Genomic DNA, 22,618 nt, shown 5'->3' with positions numbered 1-22,618 from the left:
AGGATCACAGACTCCCTATTATGATTAACACAGGAAAAAGAAAAGTACATTGCACAAGTACTCCATCTGCAACTTAATCACATGGTAGACCTGGAGGCATCTCAACAGTGCTAACAGAACTGCCTCAGGAATCTACAGGGCAGCCAGATGCCAGCCCTGGAAAAATATGTAATATTGCATGATATCTGCAGCCTGTGACTGGCATTCAAAGAGAAGCCATAAGACTGGTCCAATGTTTAGGGCTGAACAAAAGCCTGATACTTGCATATATTTTCATTATGTGTAGTGAGATTTTTTCTTTAAGGATAAATTAACCAGTGCTGATAAAAAGTGTGTACCCCCAAAAGTTTTCTGAGAAAGAGCTATGTATAACCCTATCCAGGCAGAAAATACATATTGTAAAATTCAACTATATTATGTTAACAGTAAATTAAATGTGAATTTGCATTTTTAAAATTATATGTGAAAAGAAGCTTTTAAGCAAATTTCTCCCTTTAGAAGAATACTGCACATGTTTTACAAACTAAGCACAGCAATAATATAACTGTAAGATCAACAGAAATAATTATTTCCTAAAAAATCTATGTTTTATGTAAGTGGTAAATATGCTTTTTTAAAACTAATTAAGGCCGGAATCATCTTTATTTACACCTTTCCTTAAAAGATGGCAGGTTTCCTACAGACAAAAACTTATGTAATTTAGAAACAATGTAAATGCTATTGCCATTGGAAAATAGTCCCTTGATTGTTATATTTTCTGACATCAGGTTGTTTTCCTGCATGTAATGTCCATTGTTCAGTGACATTTGCAGTAATCTTCAAAACTAAATTTTAGTTTATATGACTTAAGAAAAATATAATTTTATTTAAAGAAAATACAGAGAAAGAGGGGGAGGGGAGACAAAATTTGATACTAAATATAGTAACATATGTTAGGCAAATGGTCTAACAAATCTGAAAGAGTTAAAACTTCAACATACAGCTTTTACAGACCTCATTCACTGAAGGTTTTCAGGGCATCTAATTTACTGTATATTGTCCAAGCCCTTCACCTGGATGAAGTGTTGACTACGACCCAGGAGAACCAATCTGCCCAAGGGACTGGTGGTAACTAAGCAACAGAATACCTGACGGAGACTTTGATCATATGACAAAATTTCTCACAAAGAAGTCGCCTAAGAAAAGGGAGTTGGAAGCTTTTTTAAATGGCATCTTCCTAACCAGAGCATTAGGCTTGAGAATCTCCATTGCCATTTGTGGTGGAACATCATAGTTGGAGTCTGTTCCTATTCATAGCCAAGGCCCAGAAGAATCTGTTCTCAATTTGAAACAGGTTCCTAACTGTCTTTAACCATATGCCTGGTTCTGCACACCAGATTTATCAGGAAAATAGTATTTATTTGCATTACAAACATTTATGTAACACCTATTTTAGATAAGACTACAACTGCAAAATTAACTTCAATGATCACAGAGAAAACAGAGTACAGAGAAAACAGAGCACCTGATATCTACTGTAATTTCAAAGAAAGAACCTATGTGTTTTAAGGTTTGGTGCAAGGTGATATCAATACTACAACTACTACCTTCTGTGTTTTACATAAAGCTGCAGAGATTGTCTATCGGTCTAGGATAAAAAAAGATGTGGGCACTAGTTTCATTTCCTTGTTTCGCTCACAAATGCAGAGAAGGGTTCCCATAATCAATATAAGCCTTGTCAGATGTACATATGAATTTCTCTGCTATGCAATTTTCTGTTTCTCAGAGGAGAATGGCATTCTGAAACACCCATGTTCAATGCTAATAAGATACGCAACACACATTCACTTGGAAGAATGAATGAATCGTAAGCCAACACACTGCAATCCAGAAACAATTTAGTTGGTATGACCAAAATATATAACCAGAAGATTGCCTAAATTAATCAATGCTTTTTATAGCATTAACAAACTGTCTGTCTGTTTATAGACAAATCAGCACCCTATGAAGAAGGAAAACTGTTTAGGTCTTCTATCTCAATGCTAAAAAAAGGGACAAAAATTGGGAGAGCAGATAGTTGCAACTACCAACACCATGAGTACAGAAGCAATCTATTAAACTAACCCTGCCCTCTAAACAAGTAGTTAACAAGATATACCTTTCAGTTTTTCACTCTTCTGCTGAGCATGACTACTTGCATACTTAATTTCCTATCAGTTGGAATTTCAACAAAACAGAATATTATCATTCCCTCAATTATAACTTGAATACCATATGTACAATATAACCATATTTGCCAAGTTAAATTGAACAAAAACATGCCACAAAATAAAACAAAACTATTCCAGAAAGTAAAAAGATAATTTTTTGTAAGTAAATTCAGGAGAAAACATAGGTTTGGCAAAGGACAAGGAATCAAGATATAAAGAATGAAGAACAACTGAGTATAATTTTATTCTGAGTTTTTGAAAGATCTAGACATGAAAGCCTGACCATATTATCACACAGACTCTTTCAAATAGATCTATAATCATTAAAGGATATTTGTTAATATATAGATGATATTTCATAAATATAACTTTATTGGTAATAGTTATTATAATAATAAATAGCTTATGCAGATTTTCAAAGGAGAGTCCCATCATCTTCAGTCTTCCAGAACTCATTCATTCAAAAAATTCATATACTCTAATATCTGCTCACATTTTACCAGCTAACATGACTATTAAGAATTGGAAAATGAGAGAAGAGGTTTTTATTATTTTCACATTTAGTTTTAATGATCAGAGGAATAGACAACATTGTAGAAGACATTAATTGGAAAGGTTAAGTAGTTATTGAAAGAACTACTGAAACCCTGCGTGACTAGAAAAATGGGTGTGATCTGTAAAAATCCCAAAGAGGTTGATACTAATGGAACAAGCCTAACAACAAAAACCTGATGTATTAACACAGAATGTGAAACCCTATATTACAGAGGTAGCAAACACAGTGGAAGATTATGAGTGGAATACAAGTATTGAAAGGCATGAGTTTTTCAGAAAATACAGAAGAATAAATGTAGTAAGGTAGCACTGTACATTAATGATGAAATATGGTCTGACCTAGAAGTAAAACTCAAGTTATTTAATACATTGAGGACAATAAAATAATCTTCATTTTAGAATTTTGAATCAACTGCTGTATATAGTCAAATACCCAATAACAAATATTTTTAACAGATTTTTTTATGGCAGAAAGGCCATCAGATGAATAGAGAATAGTGAATATAAATTGTGCTTAAAAGAGAAAAAAAATCCATGAAACTAGAAAGCACCCTAACAAGCCATGAAATAGTTTGAAATAATGTGCACCTTTTTCTTATGTTCTAGTAAGAACCAAGACATATGCAGATAAGGAATAGTATCATGGTTAGAGCAATGAAAAGCATCTCACAAAAGAGGAAGCAAGAAGGATTTGGTTTAGTCTAGCAAAAAAAAAGGCTGAAATGAGATATGACTGCTGTTTAAAAATATATGGAGAGGAGGTAAAGAGCAAAGAAGAAGCAGAGCTTTTTCAGAGAAACTCTATTAAAACAGTAAGAAATGGATATCAAAGAGACATGAAAACTTTGAGAATGGAAATTAGAAGAAAGCTTCTAATCATTGGAGCACTAAAGCTCTCAGACAGCCTTATGAGAGTAGAAACTGAGAGTAGAAACCACAATTATTTTTTTTATGTAGAATTTGATCTGGTAAGTTTAAGTGTTGTATGATATGGCTCCTGGTTGTAGCACAAGACTGACTCTGACATCCTCTTCAGTTCTACTATTTTAAAACTTCAATTCAATCTGGACTTTTAATAAGGACCTCTGGCAGATAAGTACAACAGTGATTCTAGTTTTTACTTCCTTGCACTTATTTGGAAGACTTAAAGTCACATTTCTCAATTATCAAAAAAGGTTTTTGTCAATTATCTCAGCTAGCAGCAACACTGAAGGCCTGTTTCCTTGTTTTACAGACTTCATAACTGTATTTTCTGCATCTTGGGAGATACATGATTAACCATAAAACATTCAACAGGCACTTGGTTGTCTACATAAAACTTGTTTCCAGAAAAGTCTGTGCTATATTCAATCTTGGCGGGGCAAAACCAAGTTACTGCAGGTTTTAACATGTTTGTTGTGAATTATCCAAATTCTTTAAGTTTTTTAGTGAGATAAGTTCAATTGTGTCCTTTCACAGAACCTGAAAAATTAGTCCTTAGACCAAGTTCTGCACCTTTTAAAGAGTGAATAGTTATATCAGGTCTTCAAGAACATTTTTCCTTCCATACGTCACTGAAGACTGGGAGAAGCAGCTCAAAAAATTCTTTTTTTTCTAAGCAATCACTTCAATGTATTATAACTTAACCTATAAACATTTAATTGTTATTCAAGTAATAGAAATATGTAAATAATAAATAAATATTTAATAATCCAAACAGTAAGAACAAAATGTCATACTTTCCAGTGTTATACATATAAACATAATTTAGCAAATTAGTGATGTACGTGCTTAACCAAAGTGACTAATTACACTACTAAATTTAAACTACCTAGTCTTACCAATAGAATTCCATTGCTGTACTTCACTGACAACATTTTAAAAAATTCTTTGGTAATTCACAATTGACTGTTATCTTGTCAGCAATTTATTCTTCTTCTGATAAGCACATTTTGACAAGTTTTCCAAAAAATCTGCTGCTTTCAAGCAGCTGGTCAGTACAAGGCTTACTTGACTTTCTCAGTGAGCCAAGAGGCAGTTAAAAAATGTGGGAAGAGAATGAGAAGAAACATTATCTTTTTCTGCTGCAGTTTCAGTAAATGGAATTAATGTAATATTTTTTATTTGCCAGCATATTGACTTATATTGATGATTCTGTAACTAGGTAAAGTTAGTTCTTTTATATCTGGACAACTGGTCCCAGATAGTAATATATAGATTACAGTATATTTTCACCTGTGATTTTCCATATTAGACAAAGAGCACAATGCTATAACACAATTACATAATCCAAACTATACATAAAACCAGACTTCAAAAATGAACTAACTTCAATCAATCTCCAAAATTTAATTTCCATCTAAGCTTTCCAACTGCACTTCTTAGGTGAGTAATCACATGCATTAAAACAGATGTCAAGTAGGTGTTTTCATTGATCTAGTGTAGCTGAATGCATAATTTACATCCTAAACATGGTTGTCTGAATTGCACATTAATTAAATGTTAAAACAGTCAATGTGAATGTCCATCGTTGATAGCTTCCCCCTGTATTTCTTCCTCGCCCCCAGAAAGTATCCATTCAATTTCTATATTGAAACTAAAATTTTACACAATATAAAAAGTTATACACTTTGAGGACCATTTTTTCCTTCTTCACATACCATTTCTTCCTTCTACATAGTCTTCTCCCTTCTGACACCAGAGATGTCAGGATCTGTAAGTAAGATTGAATGTAAAAATGTGGAGGTACATAAATTTTAGGACATAGATGCCCTGGTTAAACTATTGTTAACAGCTCAGTCTGGGAAGCAGGGTAAAACATGGCATGCTTTTGATGTTACCCAATACATCCATATCACTTCTTGCAGTACACCTATGTTTTGGGCTACCTGAACAAACAAGGATTGCCAGAATTCTGGTAACTGACGCAATTCACCTTTCCTTCTGGCAGGCAACACCAGGACTCTGCTAAAAATGATCCTGTGGAGATGTGACATAGTCATAACAGAGAAACAGTACACAGTCAACCATTCTGCCCTAGGAAGAGTGTATATTTGGGTCTCTCCCAATGGGCACAGCAAGCTGAAATTCTTCCACTCCTCTTCTGAAGTGCTTTGACAATCACATCAGGCTGTGCTAAGAAGAAAGTTTGCTTCTGCACCAGTGAATAGCTGGCAACTTTGACTAAGAGGCCAACTCAGGCTTGCAATTGATATATAAAATTACAGATATATAATACCCATATACTCTGCTAGTTAGCCCAATGGAACTTCACTTTTACTTTGAACAGCTGCTGTCTTTAAGACTCCAGGACATAAACTGGGGAAAAATTCCACTTACCTAGAAATTATGTGAAATGATTTTTTGTATACAAGACACTAGAGTGTGACAACTTGATAGACGGCACAGAACTCAGATGACTTAGCTATATGAAACAGAGCTGTGATGGCTCAGGGAAAAAATTCACAATGAGGAATATTGGCAAGTGGTTTCTTTGCTACAATGGTAGAGAAAGATTCACAATAATAGTGAATCATCACTGGTACAGGCTGCAACACATTCTTGTCTCACATAGTTGCATGCCTGAGCCTGAACTGTGAGATCTCTTCATAAGTCCAATAAGGTAGAATTCATATTTTGATTGCTGAAAGAACATATGAAAAAAATACAGGACTGATGACCTGTTAGCTGCCACTCAGTAAAGTGAAACTTACAGAAACAGTCAGATAATGAACTTCTCAAGCCACTGAAATAGATAGGTATACTGAAATTTTAAGAGGTGTGTCTGTGCAGAAGATAATCTGCAGAGAAGATCAAGCTGGAAAAGAAACACATGTTGGTGAGTACACCCGAATGGTGCCAGGACAGAGATATTTATCACTAGTTCTGGACAAAAGACTGCAGCTCATAAATCAGATCTGAACACAACAGGGCTGCAGCACTCTGAGATGGGACAACAGAAGTCTCTAATGTTCTGGATGCTCTTAAGAAAACGTTTAGTTAAGTCAGCACAGTCTGGCAGTCTAGCACTTAACTATTTTCAGATGTACAAAGTTAAGGAAGGTATTGTTCTATTTCTTAATGTAAGGGTTAGGACAAAAATTGTTCAGCAAGACAAAGGGAAAGATGGATCTAGCACCATTTGTTAGAGAAGAAAGTTTAGAAATAGTTTATTTTAATGTCCTCAAAACCTGCAAGTCACTGTAAATTGAGAAGACAGTTTTGACTTACATCCCTAATTTATTCAAAATAAAACTGATTCAGTTTAATTTTTAAATGGTAATATTTGCTTTGTTAATACTGAATTTAAGTAATTAATCAAGATTCAAAATGATAAATGCAGCAGATTATTAAAAAAGAAAAAGAATGGAAACAAGTTTAAAAAATATTTGGAAAAATGGACAAATTTCAAAGTATAGAATAGTAGGCTTTTAAATTTTAATAAAATTACGGTGTAAGGTAGAGGAAACTACATTTGTGTGATATATAATAAATCTAGTGTATGCACTATAAACAGGTCTGGTCTTCTGGGATCTTTTAAGCATTACAGAAAAAAATTAAAATTAATTTATGGAAATAAAACCGTAACACGAAACAAGCATCTTTCAGAAATGCACAAATTCATAATGTTTCATTTTTACAGACTTAAGGTACTCATGTTAAAACTTAAGTAGGTAAAGTTTATGCAATGTGTTTGAAGAACCCGCACTGAATATTTCAGGACTCAATTATTTAGAATAATTGAAAAGACAAACCAGATTGGTGTATGCAAATCAAATGAAAAAGAGAGAAATAAAGCAAATAAAATTTTCAATTTCGTCTTTTGGGTCTTTTTTCTTACATTCAGCTTTTGAGCTGGTAAATAATTACCTTTGAGAGGTTCTAACAATTAAAGAATAACATTGATTAATTAGGAAAGAAAGTGAAGAATACTAATCAATCCTAAAGACAGTTTTTCTTCTCCCACCTCAAGCCTTTTCGTCACCCACAAACAATGTGTTTTCTACACTGTTCAGATTCTTTTAAAAAACATTCATATTCTTGTCCATTCACACAAAACTCTCTTGGTGAGCATTGTTTTGGGAGGAGTGGGTGGTAGGCAGGGGGCACAGGATGTTGAGAGAACAGATAGGATGTCAGGTGAAGATGGAATGCTGTGCCCTCTCTAACCAGCTGAAGACTCTGCATGATTGTTTTCTTACAAATAATACCTGTGGGTGTTGAAACAGTTCAGGGAATCTATCAAACATACCCTTTCACTTTGCTGTTGTAACTCTATAAAATTTATTCTCATTTCAAAAGAATCTTTGCAATAATACCCGTAGGTGGTTGAGTAATTTAGAGAAAATCTGTCAAACCTACTTCCACTGACTTTAGCAATAGAATTCTGTAATTACTTTCAAAGTTGTAAAATGCAATTATTTATTTTCAGTATATTCAGAAAGTTCTAAACTGAGCTTTTATTTTTTAACAACTTTTGATAAGCTTAGTGGAAGAACTAACTCAAAGAGTAGATCTAATAATTGTGCAGCATTTCATTTAACTCACAATAAGGAAAAAAAGTCAGTGCTGAATTTAGGAAACAGATAGGACACTACTGCAAGTTTAGTCCCATCTTCATGCAGTGAGATAGTCCACATTTAGCTGTCTCCTTACATAACTCTAAGATGATAGATCTGATACCAATCTTGATTCAGTGTTTTCCATGTAAAACTACATGGGTTTACAGAAAATTTATGAACAATATAACTGAAGACCTCTTTCTCCTACTCAACAATATATTTAATATTTCTTAATTCAGAATAATAGAACAAAACTGAAAACTCAGAAATTTATTGTAAGCCTAGTTATACTAGAAGAATCTCTTAGTGCCCCCAGACTCAGGCACACATTCAAATTACTTTGTTTGACAACCTACCCTTTGTCAACTGAGCTAATTGAGTGAACATTTATTTACTTTTAGTCCATGGCAAATGTGATGTAATTTGACCTTGCACAATCCCTAAAGAAAGAAAGTAGTCCAAGATGAACTGAAATAATCTCAGTGTGCATAAAGACAGATAAAATACAGGAATTTAGTCATTTGTCTGACAAATCCTTAGAACCTGGTTCCAGATGATCAAAATTATTTATATGCCATCGAAGTCAAAGATAGTATGTCTCAAGACTTTTGTGTCCATGAATTCTAAATGCTCAAAAAAAGTCAAATTCATAGTTCTGTGCAGAGACGCATTTCTTTCAAATAAGTATGGGCATCATTTTGTGGTAATCCAATTACAAGACTGGTAACAAAATGGAAAATAACAAATTCCTTTTCCCTTTTCCTCCCTGTCATCACCAAAGAATCCATGTCCCATTTGGATTCAACTGATTATGCAGGAGGCACCTAAGCACATCACATCTTCAAATGGTGAACTGGTTTGTGGCCAGTGAGGCTTAATCAAATATGAATGGCAAATGCATTGGACAAAGATGTTGGACCCTGCTATAATTAAAACTTCATTAGTCCCAAATGGTCGCTTAATTTCTAATTTGCAAAAGAATATCATCCCCCATCTGTGGTCTACATTTTCACTAATACATCGTTTTTTAGCGTGAACCATATGTCTCTAGCAAACATTCATGTTCAAACAGGGAGAAGGAAAAAATAATGCAAGTTCATCATGAAAAACAATCCAGAAATTACATTTTTAAAGTATTCATTTAACTCCTTCCCACAATTTCAGACAGATTTCTACCATTTACTCTTACCCATGTATTCTCTGTGCAGAAGAAATTCTCAATTAAATTACGGTGATAAAGTCCAGGACAGTGTTAGGAAACTACCTCATCAGAGCAAGAGCGACCTCATCAGATACATGAAACATGAGTACCATAGCCCCCCTAGTTGCAATAATGCTCTGATACTCAAAAGAGAAACTGTTTATAAATCACACACTGAAGCAGAAGGAAAACCAGAAACAATATCATTCTTGCTGCTTATAAAAAGGAAAAGATTTAATAATTCATCCTCTTAATAAACATGCTATATCTGTGCAACTAGTCACATTAGCCTTTTCTATACAAAGAAGTTTTTAATTACCCAGTTCTCAGTAATCTCAACCACTTATTCTTTTTAACTGACACTGCTAGATTGCTGAACTCAACAAGCCCATCCTTCATGGTTGCTAGACAGAACTGTTGGTCCCACATCTTTTGAAAATACATTTCAGAAGAATTTAGGATTTCCAAGAACTTCCCCAGGAAGTAAAACTCTCCCTAGATCTAAATTAAGTTTTATTGATTTGAAATGCAATATGGCATATAGCAGAAACTCTTTATATGTTGTATCAATCAGGTGCCATCCATTTTAAAAGGAGAAAAAAACCTATTTAACATATCAAAATAATTTTCTTACAAGATAAATAGCTCAGATACAATTCCCCTGCAATATATGGTTATGAAAAATCAGCAGGAGCCATTTATGGTCTCATAATACATAAATCAACTGAAAGAACACTTGGTCAGAATCTGAAACATCACAACATTAACTCACTGTGATTACAAAGCTTCTGTTATCCCCCTTACAGGTGTCAAATCATTGTAATGTTATATTTTTTGTTAGTAGCTGGCAACAACCAAATCTATTTAGATGATAATTGTTTCTTAGATGCATTTAAATGTTGGTTTGGGGGGCGGGGGGAATCATGGTTTTACACATTACCAAATGAAAAAGCAGAATACTAAAAATTATCTTACTTTTCCTGTCCTAAAAAAATTTGTGACAAGGCAAATGAACTATTGCATATAGATAGACATACATGCCACTAAGTGATGGAAATAAACAGGGCTTTGAAATATCAATGTTTATTTTTTCACTAGAGCCTTTACTTTCAGAATAATTACCTATGCACAAACTCTAGATGGCAACATTGCACTTACTGTATTACTAAAACAAAATGTCACACTAAGTCCCTACATATCCTCTTTATCAACATTTTATGTGCCACAGATCTATAGCCTCTTATTATAAGTGTAATGAAGCAGAAGTTATTGAAGCATTTTATTGATTGCTCAGATCACAAGTTTACTGTCATACTGAATTGGCACCTTACTTGCTGAAGCAAACTGCTGACACCTTTTTAAAAAAGTGACAACTACATCTATTTCATGACCAGAAATCCATTTTCATCTCTATCAAGACAAGAATGCAATTTTCACTTCATTTAACTGATGTTAGGCCTGCTCAAGGCATGACACTTAGAAAAAGACACAAGTTTAAGGTTCTTAAAATACTTCTGGTAACTAGAATGCAGCTCAGTTGTGGGAAAAATTTCAACCATCACTCAAATCTATAAACAATACAACATTCTAAGAATCACTTATCTGAACTATCAAGAGGGCAGTTTTCTCTTTCAATTTCAAAATTACTGAAACACTATTTTTATATTCTTTTAATAAGAAGCTATGCTGAAATATTACAGTTTTCATATGGAATCGTGCTCTGCACAAAGTTCAATTTAACATGGGATTATTTCTTGAGTGGTCCCTACACAGGTCAAACAGACAAAAAATCCATTTTTCTGCAACCTATAAAGAAGGACATAAAGATACTTAACACCTCCTCAACAGTGTGAGTCAATGTCATAAAATTAGAAAAGCAGAAGCTGCAAGGAAGAGGAAACAAATATTTAAGTCTAAAAAAAGGGGAGGGGGGGTACTGTACAGAGACTGTGATACTCAAGTTATTTTAAGAATACACTTTCAAAAACCATAAAAACACAAATGCAAGTTGGGTTGAACTGGAAACCAAGTTAAGCGTATTGGTGAATTTCTTCCTTTTCTTCAAATAATATCTAATAATTATTATGCCAACTTTACCACAATATAATCTAATTTTCTGAAAAGAGCATTATAAACAGGGTAAGTGTTCTTTGGTATCATTTTCTGATAATTCAATGAACTAGGATGGATATAAAAATGATAGGAATAACATATTGACTAAAAAAATACTTGATAGAAATGTATCATTTTGTTCATTTCTGCCAGACAAAACCCCTGCAAAATGGTTATACCTAGCAGCTAGTTTATATTTTATTTGTAAGGGGAAAAAAAACCCAGAAGAGTAATTAGAAATCTTACTACACAATGTAATTACTGAAATCTATGAAAACCGATTGAATAGTAATGACAGATGTGTTTCTTATAAAGTACAAAAAGGAAAAGTTATGGAGAAAAGCTTTTGTTTGCATATTGCAGATGTATTCAACCTCCAGTACTTAAGTCAGCAGTTTCAAGAAAACAACGTGAGAAAATAGAAAAAATATAGTCTTTTTTTAATCTTTGTTCTGGTATTTGCAATATTTCAATTTTTTTTAAAGTCAGTAATATTTTTATGGATCTGCGTAGCAAAATGAGGAAAACTTTATGAATTATGATGTTTATGGATGTAGCTTAGAATAATAACAGCAAAACTGTTGGATATATAGTTTTGAAATAGTACATTTAAGCTTGTGTTCCCATAGCTGAAAGGGCATATAGTAGAATCAGTCAATAATTTTATTCTCTCCTGTTTTGTGGGTATTTTGCATACTAGCTCCATTACTTTAATGTAATGTAATATGCTGTGCCTCAAATGATTAATTACTATTACTGTAAGTTCTGCTAGATCAAGCTAATGAACATTCAGCACAATTTCCTGTCACTTCTCATCCCAGTTCAGTCCCCTCATCCCCACATATAACACACTTCCAGTAAAAATAAAAGCACACAGAATAGAACCTTAGGACCGGCTATGTTTGTTAACTATGACATTAAAATTTTGCTAAACCCTTGTAAGTAACACATGCTCAAAACCATTTAAATATACTTAAAGCACACTTGTGATTCTCAAATATTTATACATATACATTTTCCATAATAAATCTTTACTGTGACAATGACAAGATATTCTTCTATTTACCTGTTCATGTACATTTTATATTATTTAGTAAAGGACAGATCAACAGCTTGAATAAAGTGTAATTCTAAATGAAGAAAATGTTTAAAAATCATTAATATCATTTTAAAAGGTATTTGAGTCTTCTCTTTTGGCCTCTGTTTAGCTGTGCTAGGCCTGTGAATGACAGCTTCCCTGCTTGAAGCATACAGAAAGCACAGCCTTCCTCATTCACTGTCAGTACTATGGCCTTTTCACACGTTCCCTCCACAGCAGTGTTTGTCCCCAAACACTGGAACCCAGCACAATGGCATTCCTACTTCAACACCCCCACCAACAGCACCACTACATATGAAGAATGCTAATGAGATGGACATCCCCCATCTCTGAAAGTGTTAACTATATCCCATACTATCCGATATAATGTTATTTCTATTGTTATGTATTACAACTCACTTAAGAGCAAGTTCATTTTGGCAATGCTTTTTTTCTAAAAATATTTTTAATAGAAACTATAGTAGCTTGACAAAAAGATCAAAAAAATGTCTTACATGCATTCACCCAGTTACATACATTATATATAATGGACTGATTTTAATCTCCAGATATATTTAGGGATCTCAGAAATTCCAACAGACACCAACACAGCATGTTTAAAATAGCAAGGCAAAAGGCTAACATCTGAAATATTAATAGCAGATTTCTAACAGTACTGTTGTTTAAATTTTACCTTTTTGTTAGAAAACTGTATTTTACATCCCTAGAATTCATGGCACTAAAATGTCAGTATAAGCTTTGTCAAGATTTTAGTGAAGCTTATAGATCATTATACAGATATGTAATTGCAATTAGAAAGAGTTTAAAGGAAAAAAATAGGCAGCTTTTGTAGTATAGTTGTTATACATATATATTTTCTTCCTTTCTCCTTTATTTAGAGAAAAGTACAAACCACTTCCCAAAGTTCAAGTACTCTCTCAGTTTTACCTGTTTTACTTCACCTGTATTATTCTCAAGGAACATTATTTGAAGAATATTGATTATCCTCTTGAAAAGGATACAAAGACTACAGCAAAGAGGTGGTAGCTCCTCACTGTTTTCTTCCTCTGGGGCAAGAAGCAACAGAGTGATTATAAAGACGACACTGTGCAACCAGTGCACAGTGTGGACCAGAAACTATGTATTGTTTTAATTCAATACATGCATTTTAAACTGAAGTCCAGATGGATTTTAATAGAAGTACATGTATTAGCATACTATTATAGAAGTACATGTATAGCATATTATTAGTTGTATGTGCTATTTGATTTCAGTGGACAGACTATAGCGTCTTAGCAGAGCAATATTGAACCAAAGGATTTTCCTTTTTTTTTTACTTCCATTCCCTTTTCATTTAAATGAAAAGACAAAGTAAATACAAATAATTCAAATGTCAAAATAACACTGAGATAAATAGAAATCAAGAAAATATATTTAAAGTTGTCAAGTAATGGCTACATGTTATATTGGTATGACTACTGTATGCAGTCATCATAGCATTATGTTGTCAGGCCTTAGCACAACAGGACAAAGTGATAGTATTTTGATTGAATGTCCTGGTCCTTTCTTAACTTGCATCCTAATCTTATATCTCTATCATATCACAATGTGCTCTTTACAAAACACACTTGTTTTAGTTATTTAGAAAAAAATGTCAACATAAGAAAAATATAGTAAGATTATAGTAAGAAGTATTGTTATACCTACAGTATAACATAACCTACGGTTATTATAATGATTTCATTTATGTTCAGTACTAACACAACTTCAGTTAGAAAATGGTTGGAAAAATTGAGAGGACTTTAAGCTGACTTACATGTCGTATCTTATCTTTGAAGTAATATAATTCAAAATAACACAAGCATTCAGCACATTAGCTGCACAAAAGATTTAACATCTTTGTGTTGTAAAATTTTCATTTAAGCACTTAAACCAGTTTGAAATGTTTATTGAAATATTTTAATCATAAGTTTTTTGTAGACAAATAACTGTCATAGCTCTACTGACATTTATCCTCGTAATCTGGACTCTTAAAAGGTAAAAATGTCCGTGGTGGCTATAGTGAACATATGTCTATATGCAAGCCTTTCATTATAAAGAACCATTTGCCTTTAGAAGAGATTTCAAATCTACTAAAATTATTATCTTTTTCTTGTCATTTACAATGTCCAACCGAACACTGCCAGATAATCAACACAGGAATGATTAACATAAGTTAATTTACTGAAATGTCTTTATATGCTTTTTACAGAGAAGAGCAAAAACTAGTCAATAAATTACTTGCATATGAATTTTTACTTAGAAACCCCATTGTCTGTTTTGTTCTACTAATTACCATTATACTTGCTAAACACTTGTATGCATTTTATATATTTTTTCCTAAAAGAGTAAATATTACATGTTAAAGCACTAGAAAGTAACGGATTTCATTTCTGTAGCTTTTGTGACAGGCAGCATTGCCTTAAAAGTGAAGAATTACCAACAAAAAGTGTAAAGATATTTCTCACTTTTTAATATATCACTATACTGACACAGAAACACTCTGAAACAAGCTTTTCCTTTTTTCCTTTCTGCTTGTTTCTCTCTCTCTCACACACATGCTCTCTCGTTTTTGTTTTTGTCTGATTTCTTCTTGCTGACCACTATTAGCTCTAGACAGGAACAGTCTCTTCCAAAGTCAATTCTCATTTCTCTTTATGGATCTGACAGCAGGAGGTGCTGTATAAACAGTGTGACTGACACTTTGCTTGCACCTCTCCTCCCCCTTCCTACATAGACTGGTAGCTTATCTATCTGATGCAGTCTTTCTTAACTCTGGGGCCCAAGATCATTTTTAAATCTGAGGTTCCTAGCTGGCTGTTTAATTTCTATATAATACTTTTCCTGGAAAATCTATATGTCTACTATTTTTATAAAGTACTCACCTAATCCTTAAAAATATGTACATTCCTACACATATAAATGAACTTAAGTAACTATGCTGAACAAGATCGGTGTTTTCTTACTTATATTTCCTAAAACAAAACACCCAATTAATAAAAAAAAATCTTATTGCTCCCAAACTATCAAACAGTATATTCAGTATCTGTTTTCTACTATTTTTTCAAATTAAAATGCATGTCTGGAATATTTATTTAATGGCTCATGTATAGTAATTAAAATACTTAGGTTTAAAAATATTATACATTTTATTTAATTTTTCATAATGCAACATCAATTATACTTAGAAGTGTTTTATTTATTTATTCAAAAAGTGTTTCAACTAAATAATTATTTAAATTAGTTTTATAGGAAGATCTATGAGACCATTAAAAAGTGCATGTGCAGAACAAGCAATGAAAAATGACTGCTTTAGAGAATTTCCACATAAGGAACATCACAGCTAGGCACAGTATGCAGCAAGAAAAGATGAGACATATGACATCCCACACCAAAAGAGAGACACAATTAACTCCTTTATTATTGGCTTTGCAATTATAGGAGAAGCATTTCATTTTCCTATCAGGCACTGCAGATTATGAAATATATGTCACACTTCCTTATGACACAGTGCCAACCGTTGGTTTTATACAATTAGTACATTTGAAAATGAAAACAAAAAAGCAGACTTTTAAAGAGTGGGACAACTCACCTGTTTGCAACAGTTTGCAGACTTTAATCGTTGGTGCAGGGCCAATAGAACTCCTTGGATACAAATCTTTGCTCCTGAGAGGCTGAAACCTTCTCTCTTAAAGACCCAAACAGGTCCACACAAAGGTGTGATGGAATTTTGCAGGCATCTGTCAAGCAGAGGAGCTATGCAAAGAAAAGAAGAAAAAGGAAAAAAAAGAAAATGCATTCTTTTGACCCAACTGAAATATACAGCCTCTAACGCAGCCTCAGCATCAGAACTAACTCTTAATATCTATTATTTATATCTGACCTGGGTTAAGTCTTGGAAAAGCAACTCCTGCATTTCTAGTGGCCACCATGAAGGACGTATTTATATTGAGACACCCCCCATGAAAGACTCATAAGCTTCGTGAGCACACCTGAATAGTTCTGAAGTGTGCCTAACTAGCTGCACGGAGTGTCATGGTGTGCACTGATTGCCTTATCTTCTCATTTATCACAGATGAGTTGGAACCAACCTTGCTGAAATCTACTTGCATTGTCCTGATAAAATTGCAAGATCCATGTTGTTTCTGTATACAGTTTCCTGTTGAGGAGCTGACATACACCTACCATATTATAAATGGTAACATTCATAAAATATAATCAACACTCTCATAAGCTGTTTTATTATAACCTTCTCATTGCCACTACTCAAAAAACAACTTCTAACAAATAAAAATGCTCAGTGTAGCTGTTTAATAACGAGGAAAGGTCAAATGAAAAGATAGATAAAATTGATTCATGGCAATGGTCTCAACAAGATCTTTTTCTTGCTGTTCTTAGATTTCAAATCACTGTAAAGGTTGAAAGCATTCTCTCGAAGGGACCTGATGTCAATATGTGTGACAAATAAGGAATGATTATTTTGCCTTCAGGCATTACTGAGATGCATGTGCTTTGTCGGTATTTTTGTGTAATGCATACATGGGCCTTTCTTATATGACAAAATAAAATAGCATTAAGTAGCATTTCAGGCTTTTACCACATATTGGGGAAGAGAAGGGAAGGGCAGGGCAGGGCAGGGCAGGGGAGGAATAAAAAGCAAAAACCCACCAAAATCTGTTCTTATTAGTAATATACAAGAAAATACAAAAAATAATAAAGCATATAAAGCACATCTGTGAACAATGCAAATAAAATTATATACATAATTTTCCCATCTAGTCAATCTATGGTCATAAAGATTCATATTTGCCATATAGATATAAATGGTGGATTTCCTAGGTACGCAAATACTAACAAAGAACTACAGGTTTTGTCAGAGAAAATACCAGTGAATGAATTACACTTTACATATTTTATTGAGAATAGGAGACAAACATTCCATTCAGATATGGCAAATATTTAGCCTCAATAGCTGTTCACTCAGCTGTGAGAACAGAGTCTGAACTAAGACCTTAGTTAAGAAATTTTTGTTTGTGAGTTCTCTTATAACTGGAGACTTTTGGACAAATAAAGAAGGAACATATGATACGGTTAAATCCATCTTCAAAAATAAAGAAATAGGTAAACATGCAACAGACTGTACTTTGCCTCTGCTAAAGTCAGTGTATTTTATGAATTATTTAAGCACGTGGTTAAGTAAAACTGTGTGTGAATTTTTGTGAAAGGCACTACTTTTCAAAAAGTCATGTTAAAATCCAAGTCTTCTGACTTTCACAGTTTTGTGATATAATCTTATCATCTAGTCAGTAATTTTATGCATTCTCACATAAACAGTCCTGAGAGCTTCCATACAGTATGCTTACTTCTCCAGGAGATATCCTTGCACCTACTTCCATCCTTCATACTTAGCATAAAATGCCTTTTCTGAATTAGTTGGCAAAGCCATTAAAATTTAGTTACTTACTAAACCCCACTGAAGTTCCAATGTTGATGTGATATTTACAAGACTGTACAAACTCAGTTCAGCAAAATACACAAATATAAGAACAAAAGTTCTGTTTAGATCTAAAGGACTATCTACATGGTTAGCAAAACCTATTTAAGCAAACTCTTGAATGAAAACCTATTACATGATTCTTCCAGAGTAATTTACAATTGTCTGTAAGTCTCACATGTACTTTCTCTTTGTTACAGAAGTAGAAAATGATACGCAGAAGCTTGTATCAATGACAAATGGGAAGAAAGATAAGCAAGGTAAGAAGACGTGGAAAGATACATACATGGATTCAATGGTCTGCAGGGGCTTAAGAAAAGAAAATGAGCTGAAACCCTGTCCATACTTAAGTTTATGATAAAAATCCCATTTATCGAAAGGGAGAACAGACTTCACATCATAAGGCTGATGGGGATTCACTGAACACGGTTAATATGCATATTAACCTACTCTTACTGATTATCCTAAAAAGTAATACTGCAAAACTTTTTCAAAATATGCCATCAAAGTAAAGACTCCAAATCAGAATGCATACTGTATAGCATTAAACATTTGCTTTTAAAATCCGATTCAAGATGACAATCAGTGAATTAATACTTTTCCAGACTGTTCTAATAATGCACTTACTCCTTAACATCGGAGTCAGACATAAAATTAAGAAGATTAGATGAGGTAATGAATGAGGTCTGACCGGAAACACTGGCAGGGGTGAATTTACTTCAGGACTAAGCAAGTAGCATCAGAATTAAATTATGTTTCATGCTATGTGATGAGGAGTGGTTACAGTCATTCTTAGTTCAAACAAAATAAAAGGATGGAAATCTGATCCCAGTGAAGTCTCTGGAAGTTTTACAGATAACTTAAGCAAATAAGGTTTTTACTCATTGCTTTTAACTTAGTTACCATAAGAAAACTATTACAAACAGAAATGAAGATAACCACAAGTAGTGCTGCTTTTTGGAGCGTGCAAGCAGACTGAAACACAGCTGTGAGAAAATGTGTGTATACTGGAATTGGATGTTACATTTGAACACTAATTATAATACTATTAACTATTTTGACACAAATAATTTTAACACCAGTATAATGTGGTTGTGCTGATTCACCTTCTCTGAAGGTACTGACCTTCAGGACCAGAGATGGGACAGTTGCAGAACCTGCTGGGATAGCTTGGAAGTAAAAAGATCCAAAGTGTCACCTCTTTCAGACATGCCTAACACCCAAATTAGTCAGTCGCACAGAGTATCAGACCCAAATAATTTTCTATAAGCAATAACCATTTCCATAAACATCAGCTGATTCTTTCCATAACGGTATTTGCTTCATTCAACACCTAACCTTTTTGTTCCCAAATTTATAGTCTCAAACATCTTGTATTCTTTCCTTTTTTTCCCCATTCTTTTGACATCCTTTTTAAAATTGCAGAAATCAATGGTATTTATGTTATTAAGCATTCATTGAAGTATGAAGCCATGTCTCCCTAGAAAGGGAAAGGAATAAAGGTAGAACTGCATGGCAGTAATTTCAGAAGAGTATACTTTTACTGAAATATTCCATAAATTTATTGCTCTGGGTATCTGTTTGATGATTCCAGAAGATATCCTTAGCACTAGATGAAAATTCACAGTTGCTCAAAAATTATTCCTAGTTTAGGAATGTTTATGTTGTTCTCATTTGGAACTGATGTAGGTGTGCAAGAATAATTTTCAATGAACAGCTAGCTACTTCCAGACTTCCATCCATTTTGGTGACTTACCTAAAACAAAGAAGGTATTAGTCTGAACTAATACCCTTTTGAAAACTAAAAGAGTATCAATAATGACTCCATAAAATAACTCCCAACTCTACTAGAGTGCTTTGATATTATAGCTTTATACAGACCACAGTCTACAAAGCAAGGTGAAAAGAATCTATAGGCAAAATTTCCCAAAGATTTGTAAGGCTATTGTCAAGCATTGCATAGTCCTTTCAACATTACAGCTGATCAAACATTACAAACATTGAACTATGAAGCAGGACTACAAAGGTCAATAACAGTGTGTTGACCATAGCAAAAGAAGGCAAACACCCTTGGAAAGAAAGTGCATGAGCTAACTAGTAAGGTTTAGGAACAACTCATCATGATGTATGTCTCTCAGGAAGTTAAAGATTTTACTGTGAGGTACTCATGGAATTCCTGAGAGCGAGTGATGACAAATGAGTCCTTCATCAGAAAATGAAATAAATTTTAAAGGAAGGAAACTTCCCTTCAAGGGAAGCTGAGCAAAGGAAGGTAGGCAGAAGTTATGGAAAATATTTTAAATGATAGAAAAAATCCCTTTTCTTTATAATTTTTATGCAGAATTTAAAATACTGCATTAGGACCCATTTGCTTCTCAGCTAAGATGAACAGTGTAAATATACCTGTATTGCTTTTATTCTCTCCCTCATTGATTTTTTGACTTCGTATCACATGACAAACATTGAATTTCCTTGAAGAAAATAATTGTTTTATAGTGTAATTTTACACTCCTCTGAAGAAGAAAGATAAGAAATTTTCCCTAAAACAAAACCCAGAGATTTTAAATTGATGGAGATAATGGCATGAAGCCACTGTGGCAAACAGGAGAGAAAAATCTGCTTTTTTCTTTGTCTTGTCTTTAAACTTGCTGAAAATGATAAGAGTGCAGTGTTGATCAAATGAAGTGACAGAAAGCATGAAATCCAAAGCCCAGTAGGATATCCACAAAAAGTAAGCAGAACATTTGTAAAGGATAGGGAAAAAACACCCTCTGGCAATTTGTAATCAACACAAGAGGACAGCAAAAAAAGAAATCTCCCAAAATTCATTTTATTAACTTTCTTCTTACTTATAACTCATGACATTACTTAAGCATAAACATTAGTATTATGCTGAGTTCTTTTCTAAATCAATTTCTCTTAGCAAATAACCTACAAAACAGTAAAAGTATTTTTTAAATAAATAACAGTATCAGAATAACAGGAAAGAAATAATTAACATTTTTTCTGCTATGGAAAACAAATATCTTTCAACATGATCAAAATACTAGAAATTCTTTTTACACTTCCTCCTTTTCCTGAAGGTACTTTCAATATGTACTGTACACTGTATATATATTACACAGAGGGCATGAGATTGTGCGAGCATACACTGTACTTCATTGTTTCTTATTTTTAGCAAACACCATGCAGCTTTGTCCAGGGCAACTGGCACATACTATCCAAAATTGTGGTTTATGTAGGGAAACTGAATGATGGAGAACATGCATTTTCCTATGTTGTTTAAATTATGTCAGTGTGTTTTTACTCAAACAAAAACTAATCTAACAGCTGCTGTGTACTTTTGTTTACATGCTATATGTCAAATCGCATTGTCCCCAAGGTACTTATGAGAGATGCTTTAGCAGTCATTTTCTTAAATACTGATGCCTATCCGAATTTGGATTTTTCCACCATTGAACAGAATGACAAGCACACGATTGCTGTACTTAAAGCAATCTTTCACAGCTGCTTTGCTTTTTCAGTGATCCCATTAAATTGACGGCATATGCCTGTGGGGTCTACAGTGTTACAATACTGCTGAACAAGATGTTGATTGTACAATACAAATTTGTACAACACAACTTGGCTTTATTGCGGGAACCATTTCCCAGGTCATCCTTTCATTTATTTTTAACCTGAGCAGAATTTAATTTAAAAACTTATCTATCTCTGTGACCTTTACTGAACACCTGGTTATATTAATTGTTTAGAAGTGCAAACTCTAACAGTGGTTAGTAGGCATGAAAACCTATGAAGTCTCCTCAGTTCCTAAAATGAGCATGAGTCATGTCTTTTCTTGAACTGAACGAAGTAGCTGTGCATTAAATATGCTGGCACATCTTCTGCTTGAGCAAGTGGACCGAAATGGTGTGAATTGTTAATGCCTTGCTGCTTTGGTTCACGGCTTGTGATTGATCATTTGTAACTATATCTACTCCTTGTTCCATGAAATCAAGTATGGAGTAATGGGTTCATCAGATTTTTGGGTTAAATTGAGAGTGAAGAGGTACTGTGTGTGGAAATAAGAGTTGCCATGTTCGGGGCTGGCCTTGTAACAGCATGGAATCTAAAGGCGATATTCAAAACCACTTCACTCATCATACGCTTACTGATTCTGAATAGGGTCCATTTGCAGGGGACATTTGGTAGTTTTCCAATACACTTTATGCCTCTTTCTCCACTTCTACCACCCTGCATATCTTTTTTTTTTTTTTTTTTTTTAATTTTAAACTAGAATAGCTTGTAACAGGTCAGCATTGAAAATTAATAGATTTAAATAGCTTGCTATGTAAAAGTAAAAATAGCCTTGGACTGAAATGACTGTCCTCCTACTAATTAATGAGACTAGCTAAATATTAAGTCATGCAG

The 22,618-nt window shown here is 33.6% G+C and overlaps 1 long non-coding RNA gene across 4 annotated transcripts in view; it reads right to left on the bottom strand.

Annotated features, from left to right (window-relative positions):
* LOC128152978 (uncharacterized) overlaps positions 1–16,465 on the bottom strand; it is a 164,182-nt gene extending 147,717 nt beyond the window's left edge. For all 4 annotated transcript variants that reach the window (XR_008238802.1, XR_008238804.1, XR_008238805.1 and 1 more), the window contains exon 1: positions 16,307–16,465. This is a non-coding gene — a long non-coding RNA (uncharacterized LOC128152978). The remainder of the gene's footprint in view (positions 1–16,306) is intronic.
* Between the last annotated feature and the right edge of the window lie 6,153 nt (positions 16,466–22,618).

The sequence above is a fragment of the Harpia harpyja genome, chromosome 16, assembly GCF_026419915.1.
Source record: "Harpia harpyja isolate bHarHar1 chromosome 16, bHarHar1 primary haplotype, whole genome shotgun sequence".
In the NCBI taxonomy this organism is placed as follows: domain Eukaryota; kingdom Metazoa; phylum Chordata; class Aves; order Accipitriformes; family Accipitridae; genus Harpia; species Harpia harpyja.
This window is presented reverse-complemented; position numbering and strand designations above follow the sequence as displayed.